This window comes from Anolis carolinensis, chromosome 1, assembly GCF_035594765.1.
Source record: "Anolis carolinensis isolate JA03-04 chromosome 1, rAnoCar3.1.pri, whole genome shotgun sequence".
In the NCBI taxonomy this organism is placed as follows: domain Eukaryota; kingdom Metazoa; phylum Chordata; class Lepidosauria; order Squamata; family Dactyloidae; genus Anolis; species Anolis carolinensis.
The window spans coordinates 283,657,843-283,684,338 of NC_085841.1; the positions used below are offsets into that span (position 1 = coordinate 283,657,843).

General features: G+C 40.5%; 1 protein-coding gene across 8 annotated transcripts in view; it reads left to right on the forward strand.

Annotated features, from left to right (window-relative positions):
* The window catches only part of bdnf (brain derived neurotrophic factor), an 83,702-nt gene that overhangs the window by 44,391 nt on the left and 12,815 nt on the right, over positions 1 to 26,496 (forward strand). Inside the window, exon 1 of one of the 8 annotated variants that reach the window (XM_062967776.1) lies at positions 13,650 to 14,067. The exons of the other annotated variants lie outside the window; for them this stretch is intronic. The gene's annotated coding sequence lies outside the window, so the exon portion shown is untranslated. Of the gene's footprint in view, positions 1 to 13,649; positions 14,068 to 26,496 lie in introns of those variants that run through there. 8 annotated transcript variants of the gene reach the window in all.

Here is a 26,496-nt window from a genome sequence, read left to right on the forward strand (position 1 = left end):
CTATAATGGGTAACAAGAAGTGAAAGTGGCCATGGCTTCTGTAGGCATGATGTGTTTTATAGGGTAGGGGAGGAAATCAGGTGGCCTTTGGATTGTAGGTCCTTTCTATGCCAAAGCGTGCTAGTGCTTCACCAAAATACATCTCCCGTGATTACCTAGCATTGAGCCATGGCAGTTAAAGTGTCAATCTTCTTTAATTTTACAATGTAGAGCCAGTCTTAGAGATCAACATGATTCCTACCCCTTCCATAGAGAAAGGAAAATTAGTATTTTTGTTTAGCTGAATTCATTTTAGCCTGCCCTTCCTCCAAGGGAGTTCAAGGCAGCAATAATAAATGCAGCTGTCTTCTCTTCTGTTGGTATGACTCTAGCCAGAAAAGAAAATCTGAATAGCCCATAACAAAAAAACAAACAAGCAGAGGGTGCATTATGATAATCGTATGCTAGATTTTTCTTGGTGGGATTTGCCATTGTTTTCCTCTAAAACTGAGAATGCGTTTGAATCCTGGTTCCCCAGAGTCCTAGCCCAACGCTGAAGCCATTACACCACAGTGGCTCTCAGCTTTCCCAGGACCCTTTCACACAGCCATATAACTCAGAATATCAAGGCAGAAAATCCCACAATATCTGCTTTGAACTGGGTTATCAGAATCCATACTGCCATATATTCCAGTTCAAAGCAGAAAATGTGGGATCTTATTCAGATGTGTGGAAGGGGCCCCAGTTCCTAAGCCAAGGGCCATGTTAACAAGGGAATTCTCTAAGTAGTAGTCTAAAAAGCAACTTTTATCACCTCTGGAGGGTAATGACATTTCTAAGGTCAATCCATTGCCACTCCATGACTGAATTGGGGGTTCGAACTCTAGTCTTTCCAGTCTTTTTCATCACATGTACCAGTACACCGCACCAGCTCACAATAGTTTGTCCGATGTGAGAAAAGTTGTGCCTGTTCAGCTGCCCACCTAGCTACAGTTTCTAAAAGGCACAGCAGTCCTGTTTTCCTTTGCATGTGCTTCCATTCTCTTCACCTGCTATCCTAGGATGAGCTGATTCTAGTGTTGGGTCGGTCTATGATAAGAAGGATTAGGGGCCTCCCAGAAAAAGAAAGAGGGGAAAAAATAACTGTCTGCATTCAGGCCAGGCTGTCTTACTTGGGGCCAAAGATAAAAACCACTACTTAACTCCCAATGTGAGGCAATTGAAAAAGAGCTGTTCACTATTGTTTGTTTAATGAAAAGAGATAAAAAAGAACGGCCTTCCTTTGAGACTCAACAACACGAAACAATTTTCCCTCTGTAGTACTGCCACTTAGTGTTCAACTTCACTGAATCACAGCTGGAAAACCCATTTTAAAAAATTGCACTCTCTGTTAGAGCCTTATTTTTCTTGTTATAGGGAGAATGTCATCATTCAAAGGCTGTAAATTGTGGTTGGCATAACAAGCCAAGAGACTCAAACATTTTATTCTTGGCCAAATAGCTTGACTGGAGGCAAAAGGGTGGGTGCGCGGCTGGAGGGAGAGGACAAACGTCCATCTGCTTATTTAAATCTAAGTTTGGAAATAGCATTATATGGGTAGCATTTTTAAAAATCCTGGAAAATGAGCAGGCTAAGAACATTTAGGGCCCAAGGGTAAACACAGAAGAACTCCTCCAGTTTTGAACCTGACCGGCGATAGCTATAAACATTCTATCCCACTGACTGAAAAGTAATAGTCAGAGCTTGGAAAAGCTACTTTGGGGGACCTAAATCCAATGCAATGTTCACAGAGCAAAATAATATGCTACATATTCATAATATACCCTCCAAGAAACCCGATTTGGCATAGACAGTACTGATGAACCCTCTGTCATCCCACCTTTTCAGCTTTTTAAAAATATCTGTTTCTCTTTCCTCCCATTATCCCACTTTGTCCCCATCTTACTTCGATTGGTGTAAATTGACTTGAAAGTGTCCAAGAGCTTTACATTCAATTAACTTAGTAAGCAAAAAGAAGAGAGGAAGAGGTGGAATCTTGCCCTTCCCAGTAGGCTCAAGCAAAAGCAAATTGCTGCAGTCTCTCCTAGCTTGTCTTTCTGTCTCAATAACTTTTGCTATCTTGGCCACACTCTAATGTTGCTTGGTTACACATATCTCGGTTTTCATCTGGGAAATGTTAATGTGGAGTTGCATTGCATTTTTCTATTGTGCAAGTGGTAAGGTATTCGTTTTTGTGGTTGCTAAATGAGTGATCTGTTATACAATCAGACAGTAATGGGATTCCCCCGGGCATGGTTCCAAACTCTCAAGTGCAACATCATTTAGACTTCTGCCATGACGCTCTTGGAGACAGGCTTTGGACTACAATTCCCATGCTGATTGTGGGAATCTGGCATAATCCAGAATATTGTAACGTCGTTTGGATTTGAATGGGTAAAATCTATTAGCTTTGCAAAACCCCTGCTCCTGATGAAAAGCACTGGAAAATCCTCACTATTGATGCATCTTTGGACCCTATGTGAGGACTCTTTTTAGAGACTGTCCTTGGGAGGGCCTGTACTTCAAACTTTACAAATTCTTTAATACCTTTCAACATTTCACAGATGAAAACTATCCCAGCAAGGCTGAAGTATAACCAAGACTGAGATGGTTGGGTAAAATCAAAAGAAGGATGAGAGGAGACATGATAGCCATGTGTAAATATTTGAAAAGATGTTGTTAGGAGGAGGGAGCAGGTTTGTTTTCTGCTGCCCTGGAGACTAGGTCTTGGAGCAATGGGTTCAAATTACAGGAGAGAAGATTCAGTCTAGATATTAGGAAGAACTTCCTGACCATAAGGGTTGTTCAACAGTGGAACTCACTGCCTTGAAGTCTGTAGGAAGCTCCTCCTTTGGAGGCTTTTAAATAGAGGTTGGGAGGTCATATGTCAGGGGTACTTTGCAGGGCTGTAGCCAAAGGGGTGTAGGGGTTCAACCCCCCACCCCAAAAAAAAACATTTTCAGGTTTTTTTAAAAACCCTGGTTTACTCATGAATTTTAACTGGTTAACCAGATCCCCATGAGTGTCCACTGAAGTTTATCTGTGTTCAGTGTCCACTAAGGTTTATCGATGGAGCCTGATTTCTAAATTATTTTGTGTTATGGAACTACTCTTCATGATTTGCTAAAAAAAGTTTCAAACCCCCCTCCCTGAAAAAAATTTCTGGCTATGGCCTTGGTACTTTGTGCTTTTCTTGCATGGCAGGCAGTTGGACTAGATGGCCCATGTGGCCTCATCCAACTCTATGATTCTCTGATTCTAAGGTGGTGGTCAGCATTATCAATGAAGGCTTGCTAAGAGTATTGCAGCAGTTTGTTGTTGTGTGAGCCTACATGAATGGGCAGGATACAACTGTTTCCTCTCATTTCCCCCTGCTGAGTTGAATGCAGACTACCTTTGTTCTTTTCACCAGTGGAAGTAGGCTGAATACAAAGGGGAAAAGTGGGGAAAAGAGTGGAAATTTTGAAATATTTTAGAAGCAGCTGTAAAAATGGGACAATAGTAGATCAATCGGGACTGTCCTTGCCAAATCAAGCCTGTTAGAGGATGTGACTTTTTAGTAAGGAGGTTATGAAAAGTTGGTTTGTTGATTCTTTCCCTCATAATTGTGCACAGTTTGAACCCTAGGCTTCAGTACCAGTGAACTCAAACCAGAGCAGGGAAGGAGAACACTGTACCTTTGAGCAACTATGGCTCAAATAAGGTCATTGTCAAGCTCTTTTTATGAGGAAAGAGATCAACAGGATGCTATGAGAACAGTGAGCAAAAGGTATGGTTAGTACACGTTGTAATGCTTACTCTCATTTTAAGCGGCTGCCTCTTTAATATCTTCAGATGCTGTTTCCAGCCATTGATTTATGACAGCATTGGAAATGCTGCTCTGTGGGCTGTGCAGCCTGACAGAGGCTCCTGTGTGAGCGGATATATCCCTCTTAATAGGTTAATTACTAACCTGCATTGACTTGTTGGTGTGTAATTGTCATGAGCGCACAGCCCCCTCCCTCCATTGCAGAATTGCAACTTAATGGAACAACTCTCAATCATCTTTGAAGGAGGTTTATATATTGGCACGCTCTCTCTCTTACCCAAAAGTGAACTGTTCCTTGGAGTGCTTTGTTCTGAATATGAAGCAAAACTCAGCTCTGGCTTAGGAAAAAAGAACAAGCCCTCTTTGTATGTCACTGACACAAGGGATACTGAAATAATATGCCCTTTTTCTTTTCACCCTGAGGGGCAAAACTACATAGTTCACATAAATGGGTGCAATGTGGCCTTGCCAACTTGGCTGTTGTTATTGTTGTTGTTTTTCAACTTTAATGAAAAGCAGCTTTAGGGGGCTGCAGTTTTGAGAGGAAGCACAGCCTGTCATGTCTAGTTTCCTTCTATTAATAAGCAGATGATGGACTCTAAACCAAAGTTCATTAAACATGTTTGCAAAATATTTTCCCTCTTTTCAGTTAGAATGATAAACTAATTAAGCTTAAGTATTTGTGTTTGGGTCAGTTCAGACCAACTGAAGTCTATGGTTCCATAAACTTAACTTAGCAACATGATTGTTTCTGGTGTGCAGAGTTTGGGAAAGGGGTTTTTTGGACTACAACTCAAAATCCCCTTAGCTATCATGGCTGGTTAAGTTTCAAACCCCTACAGTGGGCTTTGGATCATTTCCCCTCCATGTCCAATTATAGCAACATGAAGGAATGAAGACCTCAATATAGACAGAGTTGATTCTTTCAGTAGACTGACTGGAGCAACTAACTTGGGTAACAGATGCCCTGGGATAAAGTGCCCATGCCAGTTGGAGTAGTCCCCAAAGCAGTTTTGCGCATGTGTATTAGAAGATTCAAAAAAGTGAATTAAGATAGTTTTAGCCTTTTAAGTATATTGATGCGGTAAGTGTAAGCCAAGCTTATGAAAAATGTTGTTGTGGTTAAAGAGCTTCTGCACAATCCTAAAAGCTCTCTACCAGGAATCGCAGGATACAGTCAGTGCCAGCTGTTTCCATGCTGACAGACTGGTGAGGCAGTATAGTACACAGAAAGAAGGGAGGTGCTGGTCTCAGACCAAAAACACCAGCAGATTAATCCTCAAAGAGTACTTCAAAATGTGTATAATCCCTTCGTAAACATGCTCTCTCTTATTGTAGCTCAGTATTGGATATTTGGCCTCTTCAGCTGAGCAATCGCAACTTATCAAAGCTGGACAATTACATTCATGGCAAAGCAAGGGTCTTAAAGAATCTAACCAGCTTCTTTCCCATTGGACCATGCTGGCTGTCTTTGTGGTTGCATGACTCTACTACTTATAATCACAGCTTGGAAATGTTACTCTTCAGGATTACCAAACCAAGAATCCTTCAGCCAGCTGGAGGATTATGAGAACCTAACCACAAGAAGTAACTTTTCTAAATCCTGTTTGTAATCATCACTTTGCTATATGACCAGCTCTATCTTTTGTTTTTGGAGAGTTTCCTATTATTATAGAACTTGATGGATCCAAAATGTGAAGAACCTATGAATAGGTGGTCTCCCTTAGTCCTTAAATTGCTTCATCTTGTTGCTACACTATAAAAGGAAAGCAGCAGAAAAATAATTACCACAGATATGATTGTGTTCTAACCTAAGTAATGCCACCAGATTATTATAGAAAGGGCTAAGATAGGTTTGATTTTGCTAACTCTTTTCCAACTAAAATTCATACAAGTTTGTTTCTTCCCATGATGATTTGTTACTTTTGTGTGCTTTCAAATAATTGCTGACTTATGGCAACCTAAGGTGCAGACATATCACAGGGTCTTCCAGAGTAATTCACATTCATGCAGTAGGTTTTCATGGTCAAGAGCCTGAACTTGGTCTTGTAGTTAAACACCCCAATCACCACCCTGAGCTGGCTCTCACAAATTACTACCTATCCAATCCTCTCCCACAGTGAGATAAGGGACTCGCCGTCACTGGTTCAGGATCTACATGGGATGAAGTAAAATGTAAACAATGTGCTAGTTCCCATAGGTTTTTGTTTCTTTAACAGACATTGCATATCTTTGGGAAGAAAAAATATTAATTCTTCTGCATTAGCTTTAAAAATGATGCATTACTCTTATGTATAGCATTTGGAATGGTTTCATTTTCTTTACTAAGTTCAAACGCTTCAGAAAGTTAATAGTAAGAACTTACAATCTTGAAAAATCGCTGAGAAAGTAAGCCTTGCTTTGGTCCCATTATAATATTTGGACCTAAGTTAGTCAAAACAAGCATGTCTCATTAATTTTAATGGAACTAAAATGGAACTAAAGAATGTCCATTTGTGTGTGTGTGTGTGTGTGTATGGATGGATAGATAGATAGATAGGTAGGCAGGCAGGCAGGCAGGTAGGTAGGTAGGCTGGAGTTACACTTCAAATCCTAGGACTCAGTTTAGTGAGATGCTAGATCCCTCTGGCTGAGAATTCAAAAAGGCCCTTCCTAAATTTCAATTCCCAGGATTTCATGTGATGGAACGAGGGCAGTCAAAGTGGAATGAATGAAGGCCCTCAGAGGCCATTTTATATAGTTACATTCATAGTGGAGCAGGAAACAGCCATTTCTGCACAGAAAATAATATTTCTACACGGCAACATTATTTTCCTGAACAGAAAATGTTGTTCCTGTGCATTTTGTGCAGATCAAGTCTGCATAATTTTTAAAGTTTTTCTTCCAGCAGGAAGAAAATTGCTAAAATGTCTCCTTGTTTCCTTGATGGAGATAATTGTAGACATACACAATTAAAGGGATGCAGCTGGATGTGGTTGGAAGAAGCATGAAACCTCAGTGATATTTTCATAATACATCCCTATGAACTGTGTACTAAAGTACTTTGTGAGTATCCTTTGTATGGATCATTACCATGAAGGACAGGACGCACACAAGGAATACTTTCCTGAAGTGCTTTCATAATATACTGCTGCAAAAATGAACAGCAATTCTATTTCCCACAGAAGTTGCCCATCTTTTTTTTTTTTTTTGAATGGATACATCTCTAGTCAACTTTGTCATTACTGCTCTAGAGCACAAAAGCTGACCTTTTGGACTATACCACCTATAATTCCCCAGCCAATACAGGAAATATGATGAATTCTACTCCAGTTGGGTTCACTAAGATCTGCAGGTCACATTCCAAATTTGCTCAGTTCTTGTTGGCACTTCCTTCCCTTAAATTAAAAAGCTCAGACTTATTTCCACTAAAAAGGTTTCAGAACTAGAACCTGTTCAGATCTCAAGACCTTCAAGATAAAAAGTGTTCTTAAGATGACGTTGGACTATGACTCATAGAGAATGATGCCAAAAATGTAATATTCCCTTTGAAATAGCTCAGTAAAACCAGTTGTAAATCCTTCCCACTTTTTCAGTAGAATAAACAGTCAAATGTCAAGGACTGGCATCCCTAACAAGGTGTTTGTTTACCTGCCTGCTTTCACCAGGCAAGCACTATTTGCAAATTAAATTTCCTGGGTCTTGTTACAGGTGTCATTGAGACGTGCATCCATGTATCAAGTCCAGAGGATGCAAAACCTCTTAAAGGATTTGTTTTCTGTTTAATTTTTTTTTTTTTAAAAAACAAAAACATTAGAAAGGAAACAATTAGGTAGGAACGCTTAGAATGATTGCTCCCATTGTGTTTACTGTTGGTTGATACGTGCCTTACTCCAAGGCACCACACCTTTTTCTCGCTAATGTTTTACATTTCCCAGAGCATCTGCCCAGTAGAGAGTACACAGCTTGCCTACTAATTTGGCCCCAAATGCTATGAATTAATTGGCTTGTCACTGTAAGGTTTGCTCTGTACTCTCTACACCAAAGCTTTGAACAAGCTGACGTTAGTAACAATTTAGTTCCTCACTTATTTGCATGAAAGCTTGAAACAAAGCCCAGTCAATAAACCAAGGATGGACCTAAAGCAAGGGTGAGCACCTTTATAGGTCTAGGGGAGTTTTCTGCCCCAGGGATCTTTCAGGGGCAACATGGGCAACCAAATAAGGGTGAAAGAGCCCCGTGCTGGACATCACACAGTGTTATGTGACTTCTGGGGGAGACCCCACCCCCAGTTGGGGTGGAAGCGTCATTTGGATGTGTCTCCCAGAACATGGGAGGCTTCCTGTGTTGTGCCAGCATGGGTTCTTGCCAGTAGGGAAACGCTTTCTCCATGTGATGGAGAAAGCATCGCTGAGAGGGAACTACACATGGGGCAACAGATTTGCCCCGGTGCTACTCTCTTTTCTCTGCACAATGTTTCGCCTGGTCTTTCTGATGAGGCCCCAAAACATGTAGTCTGCTTGCCTTTCTTAGAATTCACTTTCCTATCCCCACCATCTCTGGCCACATACATTCAGCTCTTCCGAAATCCAGGGTTAAAAAAGAGGCTTGAGTGGGAAGAACTTTTACTGCACATATGTGATATTATGAGGTGGCCCAAATGGATAACTAACCACACCTTCTGGGCTGACACAATCAACCTGAGCATGAGAAATGTGGCCACACAAAGAGTTTCAGTTTACTGCCAAATCCAAGCTGGATCTTGGACTCTTGCCACTAATGTTTATGCTGTAGTAATGGGACTGCTTATCTAATATGTGCACCTACCTTTGGATTTTAAACTCCTTCAGGGCTACATGCTCATGTATCTTTTGATATATAGTCACTGTTACATGCACATGTTCCAACTACTTGGCTCTTAGCCTTAAGAGAAGTCAAGTGTCTTGAAGACTTTCCAGTCCAAAATTTACTATTTTCAACATTTTTCTACCATTCATATTGTGCGGAAAGGGAGGGGAGTGCTCTGCCCTTCTCTAGGTTGCATGCAAAGTTATGAGGTTTCCAATCTGGTTGAAGATTTCTTCTCTTATTGAACTGATATAAGAGACTGTTTAAATAATTACATCCTTTGAAGCCCTGAAAGCTATTGCATAGAACTGAACCCTACTTTGCTGCCTGAGAAGCTGTTGTAGCGGATGTGAAATATACATAGCATTGGGCCCATCTGGGATTAACTTTTCAGAAATGTGGTCCCTAGAAGGTCATCCCAGTAGCTGGAGGATAGGAGCACTACAAAAAAGAAACCCATGGGAAAAGAAGGAGGCTCATCCTTCCAAACCTCTCAATTACAGGTGCAGAAACCTGTCTCAGCTTTTGCCCTGGTTTAAGGAAATGGAAATATACAAAGATGATATCCAAGGAGGCTTTGAGTTGTCTTGATACATATATCTCCCATCTCGTGACACATTCCTGGATGAAGGGAAGAGGTCTTAGGTTGCTTTTATTTTACTTCTCACAGGAGCAATGAAATTGCAGGCCTTTGAATTTGGTGGCTTCTCCATTTCATACTCTGTCTCTCTCTCTCTCACCCTATAAGCAACGATAGGTGATGATTTCCATATCAACTAAGTGGAATTTTCAGAGGATATCAAGACACATTAACCCACACATGACTAAAAGTGATAAGCAATAATGTCCACAGATGCAAGGAAGAGGGCAAGAGGGAAGCAACTAACAGCCTGATGAAGTTGGGTGGTTTTGATATGGAATAAGATGCTCACATTGAGGCAGATTTGGACTCTGGGAATCTTCAAGTATTAAGTCAGTAGTTCTTGGCATGCATTAGAAGACATTCTCCACATTCATCATCTTCATTGCAGAGCACAGAGTTGACAACTGTTATGCAGACTTTTTATAGCATTTTAACACAGACATCTGAAGAAGATGGAATTCAGTATGAAAGCAAAAACAAAACAAAAAGAAAAGAAACAAAGCAAGCAAACAAAGCTGGAATTCTTTCATATTTGGAAACACCATCTCTTTGAAGCCATTCCAAACCAAGGCTACAGATGCTTCCCTCGTGTAGGCTCCCATGCCTGTCTCACTAAGGTCTGATGAATCCTAGGACTGCTCCCCGATTTATTTTCTACAGTATGTTTGTCTGCATGTCGTATTTATACCCCAGGTTTTCTCCAGCAAGCTCGGGCTTTCGTTCCCCCATCTTTATCCTCAGTACAACTATGTGAGGTAAATCAGGCCAGAAAAAAGTAAGCGGTTCAAAATCATCCAGGAATTTTTGGGCTCAGTAAGAATTTGTGAAAAGCTGGGCAGTAAAGAAACCTGTAGATGTGTTCTACAGATGCCATCAACTCTAGAAAGACAATTAAATGTGTCTTAATTTAGGCCTGAATTATCACTAGAAGCAAAGATGACTAAACTGAAGTTGTCATAGTTTGAACAATTTCTCATTGGAAGAAACAATAATGCTGGGCAAACTGGAAGGCAGTAGGAAAAAAGTGAAGCCACTCTATGGGTGAATTGACTCAATTGAGGAAGCTAATTGTTTCCTAATTGTCAGAACTCATCATTGAGAAAATTTAGACATTGTGAGATGTTTTACTGTTTGGTACTTATTCTGTGAAAAAATTGTATGAAATCAAATGCTATACAGAAAGCACGTTTTTTTGTCTACAGAAAACAGTGTCTGTGTCCTTTTTGTGCATAGAAAAAAAATCTGTACAGACAATCGAGTTTTCTGTGCTTAAAAATGCTGTTTTGGGCAGAATTCATACTAATTTTTGAATAGTCATTGAAAACTGATGCTTTCCTGCACAGGAAAAAGGCTGTTTTTTTGTATAATACATTTTCATTTTTGAAGTTCTTAAAAGTAAGGGCTCCTTTGCAGGGGAGCACTTGGGGACAGTTTAAATTATTTGTTCCTGCTCATAAGTGTGAAATAAATGAAGATTTACATCTCTAAGCCAGAAGAAATTAACTAGGAGCCAGTGCAGATGGAAGAAAGCTAGAGAGATAAGATCAGCAAAAACAAGCTTCACAAACCAATCTGGCTGCCATATCTACACTGTCCGAAATTTTCAAATGCTTTATGCAACAGTTGTATAAATGAGAAGTATGCAAGAAACCTAGGATATACTTTGAGGGGATGGTGGGTATTCATCTTATACACTGTACAAACAACATAACAAACAGCTAGGTATCTTTGTATGCATTTGTTTTACCTGGCTTTGTTCCACTACCTCTAATATTTGCACGTAATATATCCTGAACTGAAACAACAACTTAATTCTCATTAGGGAATGCCAGCCCAAACAAAAATGGATTTTATCCCTTATTAAGTGCTTACATACGTTATCACAATTGCATTTGTAAATGCTTTTAAGAATAGCACTCACAGGGCCAGAAATAAAAAGGCCCCCTGAAAATTTCCAATGAAAGAAGAAAAGAAATGATCAAGCTGTTTGCAGAAAGAAGTGCAGGCAGCCTTCCATATCCATAGATTCTGCATCCCTAGATTCTATCATCCACAGCCTGAAACTATTCCCCTCCAAAATTAAAAAGGCAAAGCATTTTATATTAGAGTTGCCATTTTATTATACGATTGTATGTAATGGGATTTTAACAGTCCCATAATTTTGTATCTGTACGGCAGTGGTTCTCAACCTGTGGGTCCTTGTTTTGGCCTTCAACTCCCAGAAATCCCAGCCAGTTTACCAGCTGTTAGGATTTCTGGGAGTTAAAGGCCAAAACATCTGGGGACCACAGGTTGAGAACCACTGGTCTAGAGGATCGTGGAACCAAACCCCAGCAGACAGCTATACACTGTACAGTAAGAATGTCCCTGCATAAGCAAAGGAATGACTTCTTGTGAAGGATACCGTATCCTTGGCAATTAAAGCTTTAAGGTTGATATATTAGATCAGCAAGGAAACCTATGGCCAAGATTTTTGCACAGTGTGTGGATCATAATTCTTCTCCGCACTCTGTTCTCATTCATTTCGACTATTTGCTGGTAGAGGTGGAGGCAACTCAGGTGAACAAGAAGATGTCCATTTGGACTATGAGGGGAATAAAAAGGAAGTTCTTTCCATCTGGTGCTTCTCTTCCCTTGGTTGAAGTTGCAGGCAAGGCAAGCTACCTGAGCCGCATCCTGCCTTTTTCCCTCAGCCAATTATGACCAGGACAGACCCTCTCCAATGGCTTCACAGTTGCTGAGGTGAACGGTGAATAGCTCCTTGTGCACTGCCAACAAAAATGCATTTGCACATGTAACCACAAGTAACACATGTATATTCCCAATAGAATTCCAGCTTGCATTTGTCTAATAATAAATAAGGACCATTGTGATCTGTTGGTGCAATTCTTGGCATATACGTGTTTGCATGTGCCTTTGTCTGTTCATAGTGGCCCCATGAATTCATAGGATTTTCTTCGGCAAAAACTGGTTTTGCCAGTTCCTTCCTCTGAAATATAGGCTATCTCTCTACCTGGAATTATATGCCATTGAATTCATTGAAGCTGATTTCTGGGTTAAACACACTTAGGACCGCAACTAAAATTTCTATATAACAGTCTTAAATTTTATTTAGCTATTGTTCAATAGCAATGAACCTTGACAAAATAGTGAAGAACAGAGACATCACACTGGCAACGAAGGTCCGCATAGTCAAAGCAATGGTATTCCCCATAGTAACCTATGGATGCGAGAGCTGGACCATAAGGAAGGCTGAGCAAAGGAAGATAGACGCTTTTGAACTTTGGTGCTGGAGGAAAATCCTGAGAGTGCCTTGGACCACAAGAAGATCCAACCAGTCCATCCTCCAGGAAATAATGCCCAGCTGCTCACTGGAGGGAAGGATATTAGAGGCAAAGCTGAAGTATTTTGGCCACATCATGAGGAGACAGGAATGCTTGGAAAAGATCACGATGCTGGGGAAAATGGAGGGAAAAAGGAAGAGAGGCCGACCAAGGGCAAGATGGATGGACGGTATCCTTGAAGTGACTGGCTTGACCTTGAAGGAACTGGGGGTGGTGACGGCCGACAGGGAGCTCTGGCATGGACTGGTCCATGAGGCCACGAAGAGTCGGAGACAACTAAACAACTGAGCAGCAGCATTGAGAGTTCAATCACATGTTACATTCAAAAATGTTGAAGAAACCCTAGCCATCTGTTTCCTTCCTATAAGCAACCTCTGGAGTTGATTTGAACAAAAAAAATCTGTGTTTGGAAAGGTGTGAGGGTATTCCGTTCCTAGCTTCCATATGATTGGTATCATTAGCAGATCTTTTGCATAGTAGGCCGATTAGACCGCCCAGAATTGCAGGGTGTGGAATACCACAAGCTTACCTTAGATTTAGCTTAAACACAAGCTTGAGAACTTTGGGATCATCAAAGCCTACATATGCTTCAGGTCCCCTCCCTGAAAAAAGAAACTTTTGGGGTCCTTTCTCTTAATGCCATACAAGCAGTTCTCATTCATAGGTCTCTATGATCTGTGGGGATAGCCTAATTCTCTATTATAGGATAATTGAGGGTGACCCTGAAGTTCTTGACAAGTTGCCAGTGCAGCTGTCATAAAAGCATGTTCTGGGACTCCTGGAAACACCTATTTGTGCAGTAGTTTCTCCCTGTGTAGATAGTTATTTCCTGCCTTTAATGATGATTTTTCTCTGTGTGATGCAAATAGGGGAGAGGCAAGGAGAGAGGAAGGGAAGCTGCGGTCTTAAATCAATACTATTGGGGGTGGCTGGATGGGATCTGCTTTCATAAAGAGTATGTTTCCACTTAGCATTGCACATGAACTTGAACCAACATCCTCCCCACAGCCCGCCCACCACACTAGTTTCTTATTTTCTTATTCTGTTGTTTGTGTGCCTATAAATCAGAAGCTGTGGTGGGAAGAGAAGAGTTAAAAATAAGCCATATGGCAATAGCAGGCGGTCTGGCCACCCCACCTTAAGGCTCGTGACTACATGCCCTACATTTAACCTACAGTCAGGAACTAATTAACAACACAGATGGGAGTGAGCTAGCATATGTATTAAGGAGGAGAAGGGAAAAAATTAATACCCCTAAGGTTTTTAATCAGCAGTCTTGCCTCTTTCTGCATTAGAAGAAGCCCAAATATGGCTAGAGAAAACTCTGCAAAATATTCAGATGATGCCTATGGGGAAACAATGCCTCACAATGGTTAGAGAGTGGGGCTGTCTCCTGGGGAGGCACTCCTCCTACTGTGTGGTTACAGGTAAGTCATGAAAGGCTGCTGACCTGTTTCAGTCTATTAAGAGGGAAAGGGATAGGATGATAGTGTCAAATAACATAGCTAGTATATGATGAGGTTGAAGGTCCGAGGAAAAATATGGGATGACAGGAATGTTTTAATCAACACGAAAGGGGAAATGTTTACATTATGTAACTATTGTATGGATGCAGAGAAACTGTGTTCTCTTATTTTCGTTTATGTCTCCCAGCTGTTCGAAATACATTTATATTTCAATAGAAGGAGATCCCCATATTGTTTCATACAAAGCCTGGACATGTTATTTTGTTGGGTGACAAGTCCTGGAACACCCCTTAATGAGAGATTCTGGGAGATGTCCATAAAAGTATTTTTTCCAAGCTCTGCATTCTGGTAGCTGGATTTCAGATTATCCGCTTTTACTTCATAGGATTTTAAACAAAGGAGTCCTGGTGTTTCCCTGACTTTTTTCTTATTCACTCTTCATCTTACCAGCAAATAGACATCTATGCCTTAAAATATTTTCTGACGCTGGCACTATTGCTGCCTTGATAACTGCACAAGTAATTTGTAAGATTTTCCTTCCTTTTAAGTCTTAGCTAAGGGAAAAACCTGTTTAAAAGGCACTATTCATGGCCCTTGTCAATGTGCCTACAGTTTTCACAGTTAAAAAATAACGACAGATATTAGTTTGATGGAAACAACCCTCATGCCTTGTTTCATGCAAAGACATGGCCAAGAACTTGCATCATGAGACAGAATACAGTTCTACCCAGGCAAAAGTATGTCACATCTTCCATTTCTCCTACAACAGGACTCATCCCAGCCAGTCATTTAGATGACTTCAGATTTTGGAATATTTCAGAATTCTGGATAAGGGATGCTCAATTTGTATTTGGTGGATAGACTTGGCTAATAGTGTGATTAGAGGAGAATCTTCCCTTGTACAAAGAAGGATATTCTGCCTCCACATAGTTCTTTCTATTGGGTGAACTGCTCAGTCAATGGACAAACTACAGTATTTGCCTCTGTCGTGTGGTTAGGCCTAGAAATATTCTGTGGCTGAAGGAGTGAATTAGTGAAACTTTCTGTCCTCTTTGGGATATGCTCTGCCACTCTTGCTTGGTCACGTATATCTCTTAAATTGCACAGAAGTGAGATTGTAATAATGTGACCTTTATACAAAGACAAACAACACTTGCACAGGATGGCTGTATAGCAGGAACTTTTGGCCCTCCGGGTTTTTTTACATTATCATAGACATGTGTCTTCAAACATACTCTAGCTTATCACAATCCTATCCTCCTTTGGCAAGATTTCTTCTCAGTAGGTTACCCATTGCCTTCCTCAGCCGCTGAAAGAAAGTGTAACTCACCCAATTGGTTTCCATGCCATGAGCAGGGATTTGAGCCTTGCTTCCTAGAATTCTTGTCTAGCACTCAAACTACTATATCACACTGTCTGCCTTTAATGTTTTTAACTACATCTCTCATAATCACTAAACCACCTCACACCCCCTGAACAAATTCAGCTAAGAATATCCTGTGATCGGTTTGTCTTAGGGCACTCCATGAGTCAGAAATTACTTGGAGCTTGTCTACACTGACCATGGCTCCAAGCAGACTTGAAATTGTGGCATGTCAGTTCATGTTTTACCACAGATAAAAGGCCATACATTGCATTAAAGAAAGTTGCAAGGAAGTCAGAGTTTAGCCCTTTAATGCTCTGCAAGAGATCCCAAAGCACAATCAGCTCCACATAATGCAAAAGACATTGTAGATACCTGCCTTGCTAATATGCTTTGTAGGATTTGAAATGAGAGGGTAGCTGGAAAATTCCCCAAAGGCATGACTGTCCATCAGGGGCCAACAGGTAATTGATGACCACCACTCCTAACTGTCACTTTCCCATTTTTTCACTTCCTGTGCCCCTGGAGTGCGAGTGCACATATATCGCAGAAATAGGAAAAAAAAAAACCACAGAGCAGTTTGAAACCAGGTTTTGTGGTTAATGACACCTTCCTGGCTTCAAGCCAATTCCAAGCTGCATTATAATGTTAGTATAGATGTGCCATCAGAAACACCCAACAACAAAACATCATCACCCCTGGTTGGTCTGGCTAGCTGGGATGTGGGGGAACTCAAGTTGAAAACCTCTGGCTGGCTAAAATTTCTCCCTCCCCCATGAAGTCATACCTGTCCTTTTGGTTTGCTTCCTGTGTTTGTACTGAAATACAGTTACTTTTGAGTTTGTATTACCTTTGCGATAATGACAGATTACTTCTGTGTAACCATTCATAAGATTTGCTGGTTGAAAAGCAACAAAGCAAAAGTTTTCCAATTTTATGTCAGCAAAGTTTCTGTCACATGCTGCCTTTCAGAAATTTACCACAGAAGCAAGTCATTACTTTTGATGGAAAGAATGTCAAGAGGCACCAAAACCTGGTCCTAAATCTAAAGACAAGCCTGAAATAAACCAGGTTTTTCCTTTTGCTGAATGGTTTAAAATGGAAAGTTGGAAATCCATAAATTAGGAGTGAAAGGTTCAAATAACTTCTCCAGCAAGGGGCAAACGCCTTTGCTATCTATGGAGAAAGAAACTCTGTCTAAAGCTGTATTGAGCTTTGTATAAATAATTTATATAAATGCATATGTGTGTATACAGTTATAAATCTGATAAATGTATAAATCACTTTGTATTATTTTTGTAGGGGTGTATTTATATACATGTGGGGGGCATGAAAAGGTTGTGGCAAATTCCTCAGCAGCACCCATGTCTAATTATTATATACTACCAGTACATGGTGTTTTTCAATGTACAGTTATTTCTTGATAAAATGGTTGTGTGTGTGTGTGTAAATATTTCTGTGGAACAAGTCTCTTTTTTCCAAGATTTCTTCAAGGGTCAGAGATTTCCAATGAAACTCCGCTAACATGATAATAAAGCATGTCATTAAACTGTAGTGATAGTAAATAATCAGGAAGTGCTACTCAGGGCAAGAAATCATCCGTGACTGATTTACCATGACTTACAAGTGTTTCTTAATGGATTAATTAACATGGATGTATTAGCTCTGCATGATTACTTTTTGCAAACATTTCTCTTAGTCTGGCCATACCCAGCTGTTAAGGTCTGGATCATGATAGCAAGTCAATACATATTGTCCTTTTAGGCTTTGTTGGTGGAATCCCAGGCTTCTACTTGGGACTTCCTTGGTGAGATTGTCTTTCTTTGCTACCACGACATAAAAAGACTAGCTTGATCCTTTGTCCAAATAAGGAAAGCATCCCAATGCCTACGTTGAGCAACTAATTGGACTGGGCATGTGCTGAAAGTCTGAAAGGCAACTGCACATAAGATGTGGATAACCAGAGAATGATTGACAATGTGGCTGACAAATAACAACCATTTCAAAACAAAGCAAAACAAGCCTCTGCTGTTGTCAAATACCTAGTGGAGCCCGTACAAACTGGCATTTCCAGTTGAACACGGCATATTGCTAACTTCTCTTAATTCTGAGGACTGTTGGCGATGGCTAATGGCAAGGTGTTTTCTCTACTCATTGGCATCTTTATTAGTGCCACCCACAGTGAGAATATCAGCAAAGGTAAGTATCATACTTAGGACATGGAGAGGCCACTCTTACTCTTGCTTTCTTCTTCTGCCCATGAAAAGTTGTTCATTATGAGCATGTCTGTCCATTTCTATTTTGGACTGTGCACCTTTTCTTATAAACTTTTTGTTGCTCCAAAGACTTGGATGAATTAAGAGGATCCTGCAAATCATGGTCTTGCATTCCTGTTTGGTTGCCTAGAAAGGGCCAGGGCCTTGTGTAATTTCGATTGTTGCAAAACTGATGCTTCACAAGGATAACCTGGATGAGCTTTCTCTCCTATGCAGAACTACAAAGCAACACAAAAGGAAATGAAAGGAGGTTGTTCCTAACTCTAGAGACACTTGATTCCTCTCTTTTCGACATGCCTGTTGGTAGCATGGGATGTAGAAGTGAAAATAATATAGAAGCAGGCAATGGGATCTATATGAGCTCGAGATCAGAAATCTCTCGAGACTGGTGGACAGGAGATAGGATGGCAGAAAATGGGAATGGTCACATGCTGGGCCATTGCTTGCAGTAGCTAATGGGTAAGGAGACTGGGGAAAGGGTTGCCTGTGAAACTACACAGGAAGAAACCTTAGTAATGGATCTTGTAGACTTAGCCAAATGCTAAGCCATAACCAAATGCTTCTCCACCATTACTATCCCTCACTCTCCAGCAGGCACTAAATGGCCATGTAGGGGATTGGCACATTCAACAAGTAGGTCCTACAAGAGTGGGAAGGGAGATAGAATTCCACATGAGCAGAAGTTTCTGCTCTGTGTTCTCTAGCAAGTCTTGGTCTTAATTTCACATGCAGGCATTCAAGTGCCATATTTGATTTCAGCAGAGGAAACTTCCAGACTGAGGGGACTGATAAAAACGACAGATAAAAGAGAAAGATGAGATCTCAAGAATATCTGGAAGGGAGGTTATTCAAAATTATCACTATAGAAGCTCAGTTAAAAAAATAAAGGAATACCAAAAGGGATTGTTTTTCAGAGGAACTGAATGACTTTTTTGTGCATGTGTTTGATTGTCTTCGCTACAGAAGCTGGAGACCAAATATCCATCTCTTAATAGATATTTTAAGACATATATTTTGAAGTGGTGGCAATGAGATGAAGTTTTAGACTTTTAAAAAAGTTCTAGACTTGATATCCGAACTATTGAAAATAAGCCAATCTAGTAAGATTTGAAAACCCAGGTCTAAAACATCAATGTGGAACCTTGGTTTTCATCTGGTTTGTTTGGTTAATATGGGGCATTGCTTTGTCTAAGCATCCCCTCTAAAGGGTGGTGCTGGTGGTGTTGTTCAGCCTGTTTACCATTAGCTTGTGGGTTTCCACTGGGGTCAATACTGTGCCCCATGCTTTTCAACATCTACATAAAGCCACTGGAAGAGGACACTGGAAGAGGAATCAAGGCCCATTCCTACAAACCCCTGCAGTATGTTCAGTTAGTCATGAGGCTTCTCTGTGCAATGTTTGGTCACGGTCCATTGTTGGTGGGGATCACTGTTTATCTGGATGCAGGTGAACTATAACTCCCCCAAACTTGTCCAATATGTTCTTTTGGTTATGGGGGCAAGTTTGATCCTGGTCCATCATCGGAGGGGTTCAGAGTGCTCATTCATTGTAGGTGAACTATAAATCCCAGTACCTACTACTCCCAAATGTCCAGGCCAATTCCCCTCAAAACACACCAATATTCAAATCTGGGCATATCAGGTATGCATGGCAAATTTGGCCCAGGGCTATCATTGTTTGGGGTCATAGCATTCTGGGTGTAGGTGAACAACAACTCCTCTAAATTCCCCAGTAGGAGTCACAGTGCTCTGACTTGATGCAGGGTGAACTACAACTTCCACCATGTGGAGTCAATTCCCCAAACTCCTCCAGTAAGTTTAGTTGCTGCTCAGTTCTACTGTGTTTGTTATACACACAGATTTGAAAGGGAAGGGCAGTAGTCGGGGTCATGCAAATTCCACACCAATTGAGAACCCTGGGATGCCTGCCTGTGGTGGAGGAAAGTGCAAAATCTAGGATGAAATGGTCCCCAAATGAAAGCATTCCTTGGGTGGTGGGCCATAGTGTTTGGGAAGAACATTGGCAGGGTTTGGGATACATGTTCATGGAGCTCGCTGTAACCGCAATGTCAGTGGACAGGAGTGATTTGCTGGCTCCACAGCACTGGAAACTATAACCTGTTTGTGGAGACCAGAGGCTGTCTGTGTGAGCAGACACCCGTACCACATACATACATACAGGTTTTCAATTTTATTATAGACTAGCTTGGGGTCCCGGAGGTGCCCGGGTTATTTGAAAAAGGCATTATTTGTCTTTGAACATTATGTATTCTGTTTAGAGTGGGTGAACTACAATTCCCAGAATCATGGATCAATCCTCCCCAAACCCTGCCAGCATTCAAAGTCGGCTATTTTGGGTCTGTGTACCAAGTGTGGTCCAGATCTGTCATTGACTGGGTTCAGTGGTCTTTGGATACAGGTGAACTACAACTCCCAAAATCAAGGCTCATTCCCACAAATCCCTGTAGTATGTTCAGTTGGTCATAAGGCTTCTGTGTGTGAAGTCTGGTCCCGGTCCACTGTCAGTGGGAGTCACTGTTTCTCTGGATGCAGGTGAATTATAAATCCCTTTCCCCCAAACTTGTCCAATATGTTCTATTGGTTATGGGGACTCTGTGTGCCAAGTTTGGTCCTGGTCCATAATAGGTAGGGTTCAATTGCAGGTGAACTATACATCCCAGTATACTACTCCCAAATGTCCAGGCCAATTCCCCTCAAAACACACCAGTATTCAAATCTGGGTATATCAGGTATGCATGGCAAGTTTGGCCCAGGGCTATCATTGTTTGGGGTCATAGCATTCTGGGTGTAGGTGAACAACAACTCCTCTAAATTCCCCAGTAGGAGTCACAGAGCTCTGACTTGATGCAGGGTGAACTACAACTTCCACCATGTGGAGTCAATCCCCCAAACTCCTCCAGTAAGTTTAGTTGCTGCTCAGTTCTACTGTGTTTGTTATGCAGACAGATTTGAAAGGAAAAGGCAGTAGGCGGGGTCATGCAAATTTCACACCAATGGAGAACCCTGAGTCCCCTTGGGGGAGAAGAGCGGTATATAAATTAAATAAATAAATAAATAAAACCCTGGGATGCTTGCCTGTGGTGGAGGAAAATGGAAAATCTAGGATGAAATGGTCCCCAAATGAAAGCATTCCTTGGGTAGTGGTTCGTAGTGTTTGGGAAGGGCATTGGCAGGGTTTGGGATACATATTCATGGCGCTCGCTGTAACCACAATGTCAGTGGAAAAGAGCGACTTGGTGGCTCCTCAGCACGGGGAACTATAGCCAGTTTGTGGAGGCCGGAGGCTGTCTGTTTGAGCGGACACCTGTGCCACATACACACATAGGGGTTTTCACTTTTATTATGGATATAGAATAGAATATAGATATAGAAATATAGATATAGATATAGATGAGTGCTCTTGGACTTAACTGCTTCCAAAAAAAAAAAACAGATGGCTGCAGCAACTAGGTGCTCCAGCTGCACCCTGGAGAGAATATATTTGGTCACTGCAGTTTATGTTAGTTGCCTCCCAGTTAGATTGCTGTTATGCTCACTACATGGAGCTGTCCTTGAAAAATTTTCAGAAGCTGTAGCTAGTGCAAAATACAGCAATTAGACTAGTGTCAGGAGTGCATTTTAAAAACTATATAACTCTAAGTCCAGCAGGAACTATGTCGGCTTCCAATGTGCCTCTACACTCAATTGAAGGTGCATGTTTTGACCTGCAAAATCCTAAACAGCCTGAGTCCAGGATATCTGTAAGATTGTCTTATCCCATATGAGCATGGCAGAAATTTGAGATCTGCAGAGGAGGCCTTGTTATGTTTTTAAAGACCCCATGAATTTGGTGGGTGGGTGCATCTAACAGAGCTTTGTAGTAGCACCCCAATTGTGGAAGAAGTTAGGCTGGCTCTACCCCTTTTAAGCTTTCAGGGATTGTTTTTGGAAAGTTGTATATCATGCCATAAGTTCCCAGGACATCAGTTTATTTTTAATTATCGTATTTTTAAGCTTTGTAAAGTAGGAGGCGTTCTTCATGAGATGGTCTTTGCATTCCATGCATTTGCATTCTGGAATAGATGATGCCCGCTATTTCACAAATTCTGGCAACAGTTAACATTACTGAATAGATAACTGATAGTTACATTGTTTGATGATGGATGGAGGACAATTATGCTTTTAAAACAAAACAGTGCCATCTCATTTGGAAAAATAAGTCATTTCCCACTTAACCCCATTTATTTTGAAGCCTCCAATGACTTACTTTATGTTGATTGCTACTATCTGTTGTGACATGGCTGACTGGTTTTATTATCTGAGTAATACCCATCAACTACCAAATGGGCAAATGTGAGTATTGTCATTTTAGAGCTATTCAAATTCATTAGCGTGCATTTAGTATGCTTGTTTAGGGTGTTTTCAGTAATTAAAAAAATAATTATAGAGTTGGATGAATAAATATCCTGGAGGATAATTTGTGTGTGTTGAACAGCCAATGGCACATGCATTTGAATGCTAATCCCCACTTGCTCTCAGTACATTTGTTCTTTGCAAATCATGTGCTGACATGTACTCCGTTTTTGTATCTGTTAACACACTATGAAAAGGTAAATAAAGCAGGATTCTTTTGAAGGTTTCCTTTAGTAAACCTCAGCAACCTAAAATTTTACACAAATGGTAACAGAAGTAAATCAGTTGCCTAATTTTATTACATTGCTTGGAATGAAATCCCATGCATGTTTACTTGTGAAAATTGGTGTACCATTGACTTGTTTCTGGGCTATATATGTTACACATGCTAGTTTGACTCTGTATGAGTTTATTCAGAAATAATTTGCATGAATTTCAGTGGAGCTGACTTTCAGGAAAAGAGTGGATAGAATTACCACTTGCTTCAGTGGATACATTAAATTTACATTTCTTTTATTGCAAAACTGTAATATTGTGTTTCTTTATCTAGTAGCAATGTCAATGTATGGCGATTTCATGAATTTCACAAGGCTTTCTTGGGCAAGGAATGCTCAGAGGTGATTTTGCCAGTTCTTGCCTCTGGAAGATCGCCTGGTAATCATTGGTAATCTTCTGTCCCAGTACTAACAAGGGCTGATCCTGCCTAGCTTCCAAGATCAGAGGGAATCAAATGGCTAGGATATTTAGGACCCATTTATTGATTAAATTTATATTTCTCCCATCGTTTAACTGGAGAATGAGCGCTAGATGGTTCCACTACACTTTATTTTCTCAGTAGTCCTGTAACATAGGTCATAGACCCAAGATCAACCAGTTAGTTTCATGGATCAACAAAATCACAGGTCTGCTGTCTGACACTTACACCACACAGGATCTTGGTGCATTCGATTCAGTAGGTTTATTGCATAATCCATTATACATCCAATAAAGTTACTGTATTATATATTATTATATAGTATCAGTTTTATTTTCTTGTTTTGCAAATTATGTATAGTGCAATCCTGGGCATGTCTTCTGCAGCATAAGCCTGATCAAGTTCAGTCAGACTTAACTTAGGAGTAGGTCTTGTTGTACTCAATGGGACTTGGGTATATACAATGACATACATAGTCATACATAGGTTCGCACTATTAAGGGTCACAGTTTAGAGACTGAAATTGTGAGTTAGCAAAACAGTTGGACTTCTGTTTCAGATCATAGTCCTTCCTGATTCATTAAGGGTGGCATCTGGAAAAGAGAGTAGGGCTCCTAAACCTTAGTTATCCAGAAGAGCATACATTTAGTACTCATATAAACTATGAGTATGAAAAATTTCTGCTCAACTATTAAAAGTGGGAGAGTTTTGTCCCTTTACATTTGGTCAGGCTGCCTTCTACTGAGATAAATAACAAAAATGTCTGCTGATATTAGCAAAGTAGAATTCCTCACCAAAGTCTGCATGGATGCCATGCCCTAAAAGCCTCATTAAAAGTGTAGCACACTAAACCCTAATTATAATTTAGCATTAATTTGTCTCTATAAGGATAATTAACAGATGCACTGTGGTTACTTTACCACTTCAGATCTTAGAACAACGGCAACCTAACTGTAGCCTTCCACCTACACCGGTTTTCATTCTAGCTATGCTTGCATTATTCAGAAGTGGGCGGGACTAGTTGAACAAAATTAAATACTTTAGATGCTGGTGGTTGGTGGCTTCGATATCTGTGTGGTAGTGATTCTGCTCTGGGTTTTTGTCTAATTTTTGAAGGAATTGTCAAAGTGGCTGAAAATATTTGAGTGAAGGGTTCAGCACTTCAGAGAGCTCCTTTCAACTCTGGACTAAAATCCAAAGGAAATTCACTTCTCCATTAACATGGAACTCACCAGTTGCCACTGACTGTCTAGGGTTTGCATTTCAAAACATGTCCAATTAGTGTATCTTATAAAGTTGACTGCATAGGAAACCTGCAAAGATGCAAGATGGGGAAATGAGCTTCTACATTTTATTATTCTGTATGCCAGGACTATAAACTTAGCTCAACCCAGATTTTTCTGGACTGCCAAGATTGCTTTTCAACTCATGCTACCACTATAATTGCCTTACTAGGCAGAGTGCAGGAAACATAACTTACTAACATGCTAAAGGAGCCAGACCTACCATTATGCAAAATGAGAAACTGCAGGGAGCTACAACTAGATCCACTGCCCCAGTGACATTTTGCTCCCCACCCCCTAAGTCTGCTGCCTTCATGTATGATAGGGGGTGCTGTCCTCTCATTAGTGCTGAACTGAATCCACCTCCTAGTTTGTTGAGGTTTGTGTACCTACAGTGGGAAAATACACTATCTTGTCCTTTACTATCAAGCTGCCACAAATGAGTAATGGGCTTATGAGTTGTGGTAGCTTGGAATACTGTTATAGCCTTCTTTAATCTGGGCCCCTTAATCTTAATAGGTTCTTACAAAGCTTCTGCCTGACTGTTCCTTGTATAAAAGGCAAGGAGTTCTTCAATTTTTCTTGGCTTCGGTGTCACTGATTCAGAGTATTTCTTTTCTCTGCTGCCCCAGAAGGTAGGACAAGATATAATAGTTTTAAGTTACATGACAGTAGACTTCTATTGAATAGTGGAACATCTTAACAGCAAGAGTGGTTTGGCAATGGAACCAACTGCCTACAGCAGTGGTTCTCAACCTGTGGGTCCCCAAGTGCTTTGGCCTTTAACTCCAGGAATCCTAACAGCTCGTAAACTGGTTGGGATTTCTGAGAGTTGTAAGCCAGACCACCTGGGGACCCACAAATTGAGAACCACTGGCCTAGAGAGAGGTGTATGTGGAGGGGTAATTAAATTAAAGGAAAAATACAATTTTAAAAGCAGAATAATAATAAAACAGCAACAAACAATATGAAACCAGTAATGACTACTGATGAGGAAAAATATGCAAGATAAGATCTGATGCTTAAGACATTCTGATGAAGATCTTAAGTGCCAAGGAGATGCATATGGAGTAGATCAGCAAAAGTGATTACCACCAAAAGCACTAGCAATCTACCTCTACAATGCATAATTGAAGGGAAGGCATGTATGTTTTTCCAGGTCTTCCCTCATTCATACAAGACAATGGGGAAGTCCCAAAAGCTCAGAAAGTGTCCTTTATGATCTAAACATGGGCCCTGGATTATAATTTGCAAAATCACACTTTCTGTGACAGGCATTCAGGAATTCATCAACAGATGGCTTGATGAGGAAAATATAAGAGCACAAGGCTATGTTGAGACATGAAACAAAATTCAACAAAATTCCACAATTAATCAAAGCCTATGTTAGAACTAACATTCCACAAAGGTTCAGAAACTTCCTAGATCCTCTAATCAGTCCTAATTAATATATTGCCTAACTCTGAGTTTTGGTTTTTTTCCCTGAAGGCAGAAAGCATGAAAATCACCTTGGTGCAGGGTTGTTCTTTGATTTACCACTTCTAGGGAGGTGACAAGTTTTTTTTCATGGTTGTGGAATCTAGTGTCTAAATTAAAGTTGGCTTTTTTCATACATCTCATGGGTGGCTTCTAGTTAATCTGTTTTGCTCCTTAATTGAGTCTGGTGGCTTCTGTGTCAGTGGAATGAAAGTTTGACTTCATGTTTTAGTCCAAAATTGAAAGGATATTTCTTTTGGTTTTTTAGGATGGGGTTCAGCACCTTGGATAGCTCCTTTAAAGTTTGCACTAAAATCTGGAACAGATGCTCCACCTCACAGATATGGAACTGCTATCCACTATTACTTTTTCCCATTGTGTTCAGCTACTGAACCAGTGGTAGTAGTGGATGGGAATGGTCAAGGTACTGGGTATTAGAACATGTAGTTCCAGAACAGCATTGAATTCACATTTGACCACTGAGATTAAAAGTATAGGGAGTTTCAAGTAAAACAATCTCTATTCTGGTTTATGCTCATACATAAAACCTTGAAAAACTGTACACTTACATGCCCTCTTTGGCAGTACAGTACACACACCTATACAATTATTGAATTGTAAAAGTAGCACCGCTCTTTCTCTCTTTGTCTTTCACACACACATATGGACACTGCACAAAGCCATCTTAAGAAACAGCAAATGTAAGTAGAGTAGTTTTTTTAATAAACAGAATTGTTTTCTTATAAACAGAACAGTATGGGAACACATTTTCAGCAGGAGCATAACGTTGAAGAGAGATGTGAATTGGACAATAGCAATAAGAAACATTGAGCAAAGGAAGAAGATAAACCCCAAATGTATCCAGCTCTCTAAGGAGCCCAGAAA